The sequence below is a fragment of the Pimephales promelas genome, chromosome 3 (assembly GCF_988280905.1).
Source record: "Pimephales promelas chromosome 3, fPimPro1.hap1.1, whole genome shotgun sequence".
Taxonomy (NCBI): Eukaryota; Metazoa; Chordata; class Actinopteri; order Cypriniformes; family Leuciscidae; genus Pimephales; species Pimephales promelas.
Window position 1 is genome coordinate 23,344,733 of NC_142771.1, and position 11,319 is coordinate 23,356,051.

Consider the following 11,319-nt stretch of genomic DNA (forward strand, 5'->3'; position numbering starts at 1 on the left):
AGACCTGAGTGCAAAAATGGAGGCTCTAGACCCTTCCAGAGCTGAGATATGGAAACTCAAAATTTCGACCAGAAAAAAAAACGACAGTGTTACCCCTTACGTTTTTTTTTTTTTTGGGCGAAAAATTAAGTATCCCCAATCGTCTTGAAACTCTGGATTATGATAGAGGGCCATGAGACTTAGACCTGAGTGCAAAAATGGAGGCTCTAGACCCTTCCAGAGCTGAGATATCGAAACTCAAAATTTCGACCAGAAAAAAAACGACAGTGTTACCCCTTACGTTTTTTTTTGGGGGGCGAAAAATTAAGTATCCCCAATCTTCTTGAAAATCTGGATTATGACAGAGGGCCATGAGACTTGGACCTGAGTGCAAAAATGGAGGCTCTAGACCCTTTCAGAGCTGAGATATGGAAACTAAAAATTTCGACCAGAAAAAAAAAACGACAGTCTTACCCCTTACGTTTTTTTTTTTTGGGCGAAAAATTAAGTATCCCCAATTTTCTCGAAACTCTGGATTATGATAGAGGGCCATGAGACTTAGACCTGAGTGCAAAAATGGAGGCTCTAGACCCTTCCAGAGATGAGATATGGAAACTCAAAATTTCGACCAGAAAAAAAAACGACAGTGTTACCCCTTACGTTTTTTTTGGGGGGGCGAAAAATTAAGTATCCCCAATTTTCTCGAAACTCTGGATTATGATAGAGGGCCATGAGACTTAGACCTTAGTGCAAAAATGGAGGCTCTAGACCCTTCCAGAGCTGAGATATGGAAACTCAAAATTTCGACCAGAAAAAAAAACGACAGTGTTACCCCTTACGTTTTTTTTGGGGGGGGGCGAAAAATTAAGTATCCCCAATTTTCTCGAAACTCTGGATTATGATAGAGGGCCATGAGACTTAGACCTGAGTGCAAAAATGGAGGCTCTAGACCCTTCCAGAGCTGAGATATGGAAATTCAAAATTTCGACCAGAAAAAAAAAACGACAGTGTTACCCCTTACGTTTTTTTTTTGGGGCGAAAAATTAAGTATCCCCAATCGTCTTGAAACTCTGGATTATGACAGAGGGCCATGAGACTTAGACCTGAGTGCAAAAATGGAGGCTCTAGACCCTTCCAGAGCTGAGATATCGAAACTCAAAATTTCGACCAGAAAAAAAAACGACAGTGTTACCCCTTACGTTTTTTTTTTTTGGGCGAAAAATTAAGTATCCCCAATTTTCTCGAAACTCTGGATTATGATAGAGGGCCATGAGACTTAGACCTGAGTGCAAAAATGGAGGCTCTAGACCCTTCCAGAGCTGAGATATGGAAACTCAAAATTTCGACCAGAAAAAAAAACGACAGTGTTACCCCTTACGTTTTTTTTGGGGGGGCGAAAAATTAAGTATCCCCAATTTTCTCGAAACTCTGGATTATGATAGAGGGCCATGAGACTTAGACCTGAGTGCAAAAATGGAGGCTCTAGACCCTTCCAGAGCTGAGATATGGAAACTCAAAATTTCGACCAGAAAAAAAAACGACAGTGTTACCCCTTACGTTTTTTTTTTTTGGGCGAAAAATTAAGTATCCCCAATTTTCTCGAAACTCTGGATTATGATAGAGGGCCATGAGACTTAGACCTGAGTGCAAAAATGGAGGCTCTAGACCCTTCCAGAGCTGAGATATGGAAACTCAAAATTTCGACCAGAAAAAAAAACGACAGTGTTACCCCTTACGTTTTTTTTTTTTGGGCGAAAAATTAAGTATCCGCAATCGTCTTGAAACTCTGGATTATGACAGAGGGCCATGAGACTTAGACCTGAGTGCAAAAATGGAGGCTCTAGACCCTTTCAGAGCTGAGATATGGAAACTCAAAATTTCGACCAGAAAAAAAAAACGACAGTGTTACCCCTTACGTTTTTTTTTTGGGCGAAAAATTAAGTATCCCCAATCTTCTTGAAACTCTGGATTATGATAGAGGGCCATGAGACTTAGACCTGAGTGCAAAAATGGAGGCTCTAGACCCTTCCAGAGCTGAGATATGGAAACTCAAAATTTCGAACAGAAAAAAAAAACGACAGTGTTACCCCTTACGTTTTTTTTGGGTGGGCGAAAAATTGAGTATCCCCAATTTCCTCGAAACTCTGGATTATGATAGAGGGCCATGAGACTTAGACCTGAGTGCAAAAATGGAGGCTCTAGACCCTTCCAGAGCTGAGATATGGAAACTCAAAATTTCGACCAGAAAAAAAAACGACAGTGTTACCCCTTACGTTTTTTTTGGGGGGGCGAAAAATCAAGTAACCCCAATTTTCTCTAAACTCTGGATTATGATAGAGGGCCATGAGACTTAGACCTGAGTGGAAAAATGGAGGCTCTAGACCCTTCCAGAGCTGAGATATGGAAACTCAAAATTTCGAACAGAAAAAAAAAACGACAGTGTTACCCCTTACGTTTTTTTTGGGGGGGCGAAAAATTAAGTATCCCCAATTTTCTCGAAACTCTGGATTATGATAGAGGGCCATGAGACTTAGACCTGAGTGCAAAAATGGAGGCTCTAGACCCTTCCAGAGCTGAGATATGGAAACTCAAAATTTCGACCAGAAAAAAAAACGACAGTGTTACCCCTTACGTTTTTTTTGGGGGGGGCGAAAAATTAAGTATCCCCAATTTTCTCGAAACTCTGGATTATGATAGAGGGCCATGAGACTTAGACCTGAGTGCAAAAATGGAGGCTCTAGACCCTTCCAGAGCTGAGATATGGAAACTCAAAATTTCGACCAGAAAAAAAAACGACAGTGTTACCCCTTACGTTTTTTTGGGGGGGGCGAAAAATTAAGTATCCCCAATTTTCTCGAAACTCTGGATTATGATAGAGGGCCATGAGACTTAGACCTTAGTGCAAAAATGGAGGCTCTAGACCCTTCCAGAGCTGAGATATGGAAACTCAAAATTTCGACCAGAAAAAAAAACGACAGTGTTACCCCTTACGTTTTTTTTTTTTGGGCGAAAAATTAAGTATCCCCAATTTTCTCGAAACTCTGGATTATGATAGAGGGCCATGAGACTTAGACCTGAGTGCAAAAATGGAGGCTCTAGACCCTTCCAGAGCTGAGATATGGAAACTCAAAATTTCGACCAGAAAAAAAAACGACAGTGTTACCCCTTACGTTTTTTTTTTTTGGGCGAAAAATTAAGTATCCCCAATCGTCTTGAAACTCTGGATTATGACAGAGGGCCATGAGACTTAGACCTGAGTGCAAAAATGGAGGCTCTAGACCCTTTCAGAGCTGAGATATGGAAACTCAAAATTTCGACCAGAAAAAAAAAACGACAGTGTTACCCCTTACGTTTTTTTTTTTGGGCGAAAAATTAAGTATCCCCAATCTTCTTGAAACTCTGGATTATGATAGAGGGCCATGAGACTTAGACCTGAGTGCAAAAATGGAGGCTCTAGACCCTTCCAGAGCTGAGATATGGAAAGTCAAAATTTCGACCAGAAAAAAAAACGACAGTGTTACCCCTTACGTTTTTTTTTTTTGGGCGAAAAATTAAGTATCCACAATCGTCTTGAAACTCTGGATTATGACAGAGGGCCATGAGACTTAGACCTGAGTGCAAAAATGGAGGCTCTAGACCCTTCCAGAGCTGAGATATGGAAACTCAAAATTTCGACCAGAAAAAAAAACGACAGTGTTACCCCTTACGTTTTTTTTGGGGGGGGGCGAAAAATTAAGTATCCCCAATTTTCTCGAAACTCTGGATTATGATAGAGGGCCATGAGACTTAGACCTTAGTGCAAAAATGGAGGCTCTAGACCCTTCCAGAGCTGAGATATGGAAACTCAAAATTTCGACCAGAAAAAAAAACGACAGTGTTACCCCTTACGTTTTTTTTTTTTGGGCGAAAAATTAAGTATCCCCAATCGTCTTGAAACTCTGGATTATGACAGAGGGCCATGAGACTTAGACCTGAGTGCAAAAATGGAGGCTCTAGACTCTTGCAGAGCTGAGATATGGAAACTCAAAATTTTGACCAGAAAAAAAAACGACAGTGAAAACCCTTTCGGTTTTTTTTTGGTTCGAAATTTTGAGTTTCGATATCTCGGCTCTGGAAGGGTCTAGAGCCTTCATTTTTGCACTCAGGTCTAAGTCTCATGGCCCTCTATCAGAATCCAGAATTTCAAGAAGATCAGAGAAACTCAAAATTTCAACCCGAAAAAAAAAAAACGACAGTGGTACCCCTTTCGTTTTTTTTTTTTGTCGGGTCGAAATTTTGAGTTTCGATATCTGAGCTCTGGAAGGGTCTAGAGCCTTTATTTTTGCACTCAGGTCTAAGTCTCATGGCCCTCTATCAGAATCCAGAGTTTCAAGAAGATCAGAGAAACTCAAAATTTCAACCCGAAAAAAAAAAACGACAGTGGTACCCCTTTCGTTTTTTTTTTTGTCGGGTCGAAATTTTGAGTTTCGATATTGTTGATATATTGAGGAACATTTAAGTTGGATTAAAAGTGAGTTAACACATCAACCTCAGCATGTAAATGCAGTGTTGAGCTCGTAATGTGAATTTTGTCTGTATGTTACAGGGACAGGAGAACACACGTGTGTTTATCCGGTGGAGAGAGGCTCATGATGCTGAATGCTTTAATGAAAGGCTTTGAGTGAGTATACTACAGAAATGGATAACAAAATCTATTAAATCTTAAGTTGTAGTTTATTTGAATTATTGTAAATTCAAGTAAAGAAATTACAACACATTTCTGATTCTTGATTTCTGTGCATTTGCTGCAGAGCTTTTGTGGTGGAGTAGGACCTGCAAGGAAAGATGATGGCAGCATTTGTTTTAGGGATTTTACTCAAATATAAAGTAAGGTTATTTTTAATACATAAATCAAATGACATTGTGTGTTAAAATGACTGCTTTTGTATAATGTTTGTGCATTTTTGTAGGATCTGAAATATCTGCAGACTGGTGTGAGCACTGAGGATGAGGAGCCCAGAGCTGAATCCTGGAAGTGGTGCCATGGATGAGACCTTCCATCTCTCCACCTGCCTTTACGATCAGAATAAATCCGCAGAATGGGAACCGCTGAGTCGGCAGTAGGATATGGTGTTCAGCGGCTGTAAATACATGCTTGTAGTTTGAATATAGCTTTGTTTCATGTGTTGTTGACTGACTTGTGTATGCATTTGTTTATTGTGATGGTTACTTTTATTTGTTCTTTTACACATTTAATCATTTTTCTTATTGTTGTCAGTATATAAAATGTAATTATTTCATTAATGTATGCATTAATTCATCGATTGACTGACAATTGAGATGTTTCACTGCATTTATCAAAATGTATTCATGCATAACTGTCATATGACAAAACAAATTACATTTTGCTTGTTATATTAAATTATATTTTTAGTATATAAAAAAGTTATATAATTAAGTATTGGTCAGCATTTAATATTATTATTTTGTTTAAGTTTTGGGGTGGGCAAACAATGCAATTCATTCTGAGGTAATATTATTTTTAAGGAGTGATACTTACATTTTTCGAGTATAAAATCAACAGTTTTCTCCAAAAGAGATCTTCCAGCAGCTGCCCGTCTCCTTTGTGGAGACATTACAAACGCAGAGGAAAACTGTTCTTGGTTGTGCTGTCGAGTTACTGATGTTGTGAAGTGTTAGTGCACCTGTTGCATATATATTTTAAACTTATTACATTCAAGATCATGGAAAGATACCATAGTTGTATGTAACAATTATAATGACAAAACAGAAAATATAAGGATCATTGGTTTGTGTACATCATAATGGGACATCATAAAGTTAAATGTATACACAGGAAAAAACAATAACAAGGCTAAATATCTTCATAATAGTTCTTCATAATACATTAAAAAAATGTGTTGTTGTTATAAGTCTGAGGGATAGTAAATGAGGTAAATTCATCAAGAAAAAGAGGAAAACTTTAAGGAGAAACTTTTTGGGGTATAAAATAAAGAAATTAACAACATATTCAAGAGAAGACGATTTTGGGGTTTCTTAATTAAAAAAATATCACTATAAGAATAACACTGTGGGTCACATTAGTAGGGTTTAAAATATAACAACTTAAATCAACCCTAAATGTATTCAAAAAATAAATGGGAAGCTGTTTCTTCATCAATACCACAACAAAATGAGCAAGTTTCATCAATATCAAGATATTTATAGATAGTTGAATTAAACATAGCCTAACCTTCAAATATTTTAAGTTGTTGCGCTTGTGATAACGCTTAGTAGGTCACATGATAACGTCAACATGGCAGATGTCCGGTTCTCATTCATACTCAACGAGATTTGGTTATAAAGTACCTACTCTTTTAGCGCTCGTTGAGTAAGTACTTATCGAAATTAAGTACCTACTCATTAAGTATGCGGTTTGTAACGCAGCCTCTATCTCAGCTCTGGAAGGGTCTAGAGACTCCATTTTTGCACTCAGGTCAAAGTCTCATGGCCCTCTATCAGAATCCAGAGTTTCAAGAAGATCAGAGAAACTCAAAATTTCGACCCAAAAAAAAAAAAACGACAGTGTGTTGTTTTTTTGGTGCGAAAAAATAAGTTTCTCCAATCTTCTCAAAACTCTGGAATCTGATAGAGGCCCATGGGACTTACACCTGAGTGCAAAAATGGAGGCTCTAGACCCTTCCAGAGCTGAGATATTGAGATCCCACGTTGCATTTATGCCATTATAAATATCTCAATATCTCAGCTCTGGAAGGGTCTAGAGCCTCCATTTTTGCACTCAGGTCTAAGTCTCATGGCTCTCTATCAGAATCCAGAGGTTTGAGAAGATTGGAGAAACGTATTTTTTCGCACCGAAAAAACAAAACAAAAACCACTGTCCTTTTTTTTTGGGTCGAAATTTTGAGTTTCTCTGATCTTCTTGAAACTCTGGATTCTGATAGAGGGCCATGGTACTTAGACCTGAGTGCAAAAATGGAGGCTCTAGACCCTTCCAGAGCTGAGATATTGAGATCCCACGTACCTGTAGCATTTATGCCATTATAAATATCTCAATATCTTTGCTCTGGAAGGGTCTAGAGCCTCCATTTTTGCACTCAGGTCTAAGTCTCTTGGCCCTCTATCGGAATCCAGAGTTTCAAGAAGATCAGAGAAACTCAAAATTTCGACCCAAAAAAATAAATAAACAAACTGTCTTTTTCAGTGCGAAAAAATAAGTTTCTCCAATCTTCTCAAAACTCTGGATTCTGATAGAGGGCCATGAGACTTAGACCTGAGTGCAAAGGGACACTTCACCCATTTGCATTAAGCTTTGAATCTTTAGAAACCTAGCCATATTTTTGAATGGTCATGGTTTATTCCCTTATTTTCCCCTGAGATGGGACAAATAAGGAAGTCAATTTCATTGAAAAGTGTAGACTACAAACATTATGAGAATAAATAAAATACATCTGTTATATCACCTTTTCTCAAATTTCAGTTCAGTTCATCTTTAACCTGTTAACTGTCACCCCCCCCTTTTTTGAATAGACATGAAAATGCACATTTCAAACTTAAATGGTTGTAATTCAAGAATGCTTTGGAATATAGACATATGATTGGTCTTGTTTTAAAGAAGACATTTGGCAGATTTTTGTTGAAGTGAAATAAATTAAGAAAGTGAAACAGAAAAAAAGTTATAGAAGTTTGAGTTTATGGAAATGTACAATGTAAAAATATTAATTATTCATATTTTACATAAAATATATATTTTCAAAACCTGGGCTACTCTAAAATGGCAGAAAGATCAAAGCCAAAAATCAGAACAAGTTGTGTTTCAAATTTTAGGTTGATATCTCAAAAAATGAGCTTTCAGTAAGATTTTGTTTGAGCGCAGTACCAAACTTTTTCACTAGGGCACAATCAGACTCCATTACTGCCCATATAAGGGCGCCTGCATATCCATTCGTGTTTTAAGTGATATGAACCATTATTTTCACAATTTTCATACAATTTCTGAAGTAGAGATCCTATTCAGAAGTAGCATGGGAAGTTTGGCAGATTTTGATATGAATTGAACCTCTAAGAAACACATACAAAGAACATGCATGTAAGTCATAGCTAGCTGACACGTCACAAATGGTGAATTTATTATTTTTTTCTTGATATTTCAAACTTTTCAGACCTTTTTTTTCCAAAATAATTGAATGGATTCTATCTTTTGAGCTTTTGGCATGAAAACAAACTGAGGTATCTACCATTTTTTCATGATTTTTCATGTTTACTGCTATTTTAAAATAAAGGTCTGAACACGCCTTATGAGTATAAAAATATTCTTGTTTTATATTGATAAATTATGGCTCCTCTGTAATATGTTTTGAAAATCAGTCACCAAATATGGAAACTAGAGATTGTAAGCTTTCAAATGATATATAGTTTGTCAATATTATTTAAGGTATTTACTAAGATATTATTGTTTTAAAAATATAGTGGCAAACGTCCCACCTGTGGGACGGTGACAGTTAAGTGGTTAACGGGGTTCGTTGTTGTGGGAAGAAAGAGGTGGGAACCGGCGAACATTTAAGCATTTCAATACAAAAGTATTTTGTCCCTCATTGACGACTGCTGTCCACACACAACAGAAACAAAACACAACATAAAATCAGGCCTGTTTCTTTCTCGATCTGCCATCGTTGCTCCTCCTTTATGCCTCCTTTCCTCCATGAGAGATGCGGGACCGGTGCGTCTCACTGGTATCTTTCATTATCACTCACAGCACCGGCCTCACGCTGTCCTCTCACATCCCTCACGCTCGTCTTGCTCGCCACAGCCAACTAACTAGAAATTTTGTGTGAAATGAATTTCAAACTCTGGTGACGGCTAACGTTAGCCTTGTAGCAGGAAGAGTGATTTCTCTGTTTGCGCTGTTCTGGATTAGTGTGTGTGGCTTGAGGAGCTGTGCAATGTGGTGCATTGTGGGAGTTGTTGTCTTACATACAAATGCACCCTTCAGTTATTTTCTGTCTTTTCTCGGGCAAGAGGGCACTAAATTAAAAAATTCGACTACAATTCACTTCGACTACATTTATGATCCACTTTCAATAAAGATTAATGTTGAAATGGGTGAAATGCTCCTTTAATGTTAACAATGTCAGCTTGGCGTGACTACATGTAATGTCCTTCCGATGTGTATCCTTGTTTTCACATGGCCCAGTTGCAGTCACTTTTTTTTCTGTAGTTTTTTCACTCTGAAGTCTGAACTAAGTTTTTTGCATTTTACAGCAGAAATCTGAATCTGTTGTCACTGATGATTGTCGTTTGAACCTTTCTGGATCTGCCATCGATCAATTTGATAAGTTTAATTATATCAAGTGCTTCGAGAAAAGGCTATAAATCTCCACCTCCAACATCCTCACACGCAATATAGCTTATACTAGCCGAGACTCCTTTATGTGTACAGGCCAGCTGTGTGTATATACAGATGTGACGTAATGACTCAATATAGCTTATACTAGCCGAGACTCCTTTATGTGTACAGGCCAGCTGTGTGTATATACAGATGTGACGTAATGACTCAATATAGCTTATACTAGCCAAGACTCCTTCTTTATGAGTACAGATATGACATTATGACGTAAAGACGTGCTCGAATCACCCGTGGAAATCCACCAGTACCTCTGGAATTAAAAACATTATTACAAACTTACCGCTTTGAATCGAGCTAAGGCAAGCAGAGAGTTTTGAACACTGCTGGTTATGTATTTGCTCAAATATGTATTTTAGATCATTTTCGACCCAAAAAAAGCTATGGACTGCAGCTTTAAAAGAATTTACCAGACAATACGGACATATATTTTAATTATGTATTTACCAGCCACGAAACATTAATCCTTATTAAAGTTATAAAGTTAAGTTAAGTTTACTTATAAAAGTAATTCAGTCAAGAGCAGTGGGTATTTGTTCTTTGATTTACATTAAAAACACAGACAGCAGCAGGGATATTATGATACTGTCACTTAATGCATGGTTCCAATCAACACGATCTCCTGGCACTGCGTATATATTTATTTATTTGGTGTGCTCTTTGTCCGCAAAATGTATCTTTTATGTGCAGTTAAAAACTGAGTTCCCCTTCACATCTTCTTGAATATTTAAATTGGCAAGCCTTTTGTGTGAGGTTAATTTTAGACCCTGGTGTGTGTGTGTGTGTGTGTGTGTGTGTGTAGTGTCTGCCGCTGGTATCACTTGTATTTTTACATGCAGAATTGGTATTCTTCCGCTCCACAGCGTGTCTCTCATCCTAAAGGCTTTTCTTGGTTTAATCCATAAATAGATATGCTTTGATATCACTAATTTAATTGAACACAACTTATCTCCTGATGCCTGTTGAAATGGCCTGTTCAAATGGATAAGTTTACCCAGAAATTAAAGTGGTCATGGTTTACTGATGTGTTGATGCCTGTTTGGTAACGCTTTTGCATGCAGTGAATGGGAGCGGGGAATTTCAGTTTTTTTATCAATCAAAACTCTCACATTGAGACATGGGATATTTTTTAAGCTTGAATGCTTCAGTCTCTATTCATTAGAACTGCACTGAAATAGAGACTAGATTCTTCACACACAAGCCTTGCACCTAAACATGCAGCCTATTTTATTCAAGTTTTTTTTTTTTACTCTGGTGTCATTTTTGTTTATGAAAAAGTACCAAGGTTAAACACTGATTTCATGTATTTTTGTAATAAAATAATTAAAACTGATAATCACATTTGTGTCCCATGCAAAAGAATATTACCTATCAAACCCTATAATATTAATAGTAATAATAATAAATACATATTAATATTGTGATGGTTACTTTAACTTAAATTAAAGTTAAGTTAAGACAAGTTTAAAGTTAAGACAGTTGGAGTCGTTAGCAATTTAGCTTGTTAATAATGAAACCAATAATTATTAAGATTGGGGATGTCAAGAAACATGGAGAGAGAAACATATTTATAATAGAGAATAAAAGAGAATAAATAAAGGGAACTTCCAATGTTTTAAAATGAAAACCGGAATGATTCACTCATACATGTTCGACCCAGAGTCCGGACCCAATATAGAAGGCACAGCACCGTATTTTAATCTTATCGGTCTGCAAATCCAGTCTCAACCTGTGTGTTGTTTACAAAACAATCCTCATTGAAATGAAGCGAACGAACGGACAATGTTTTACCCACATTAGCTGGAACGTCATTCAAAATAAAGTTTAACCATGTAATATAGTTCCCCCCTTTGAAAAACTTGGAAAATTTGATTTCTCAGTTCATCACCCCTTTAAAGACAGCAGTCCATTAAAGCAGAGCATGAAGGCTCCATTTGTAG

General features: G+C 37.3%; 1 long non-coding RNA gene across 2 annotated transcripts in view; it reads left to right on the forward strand.

Moving 5' to 3' along the window:
• Nucleotides 1–6,465, forward strand: part of LOC120489968 (uncharacterized) — an 81,499-nt gene extending 75,034 nt beyond the window's left edge. Inside the window, exons 2-4 of one of the 2 annotated variants that reach the window (XR_016155116.1) lie at nucleotides 4,565–4,639; nucleotides 4,770–4,845; nucleotides 4,929–6,465. This is a non-coding gene — a long non-coding RNA (uncharacterized LOC120489968). Of the gene's footprint in view, nucleotides 1–4,420; nucleotides 4,640–4,769; nucleotides 4,846–4,928 lie in introns of those variants that run through there. The other variant, XR_016155115.1, reaches the window with a different exon arrangement.
• The last annotated feature ends 4,854 nt before the right edge of the window (nucleotides 6,466–11,319 follow it).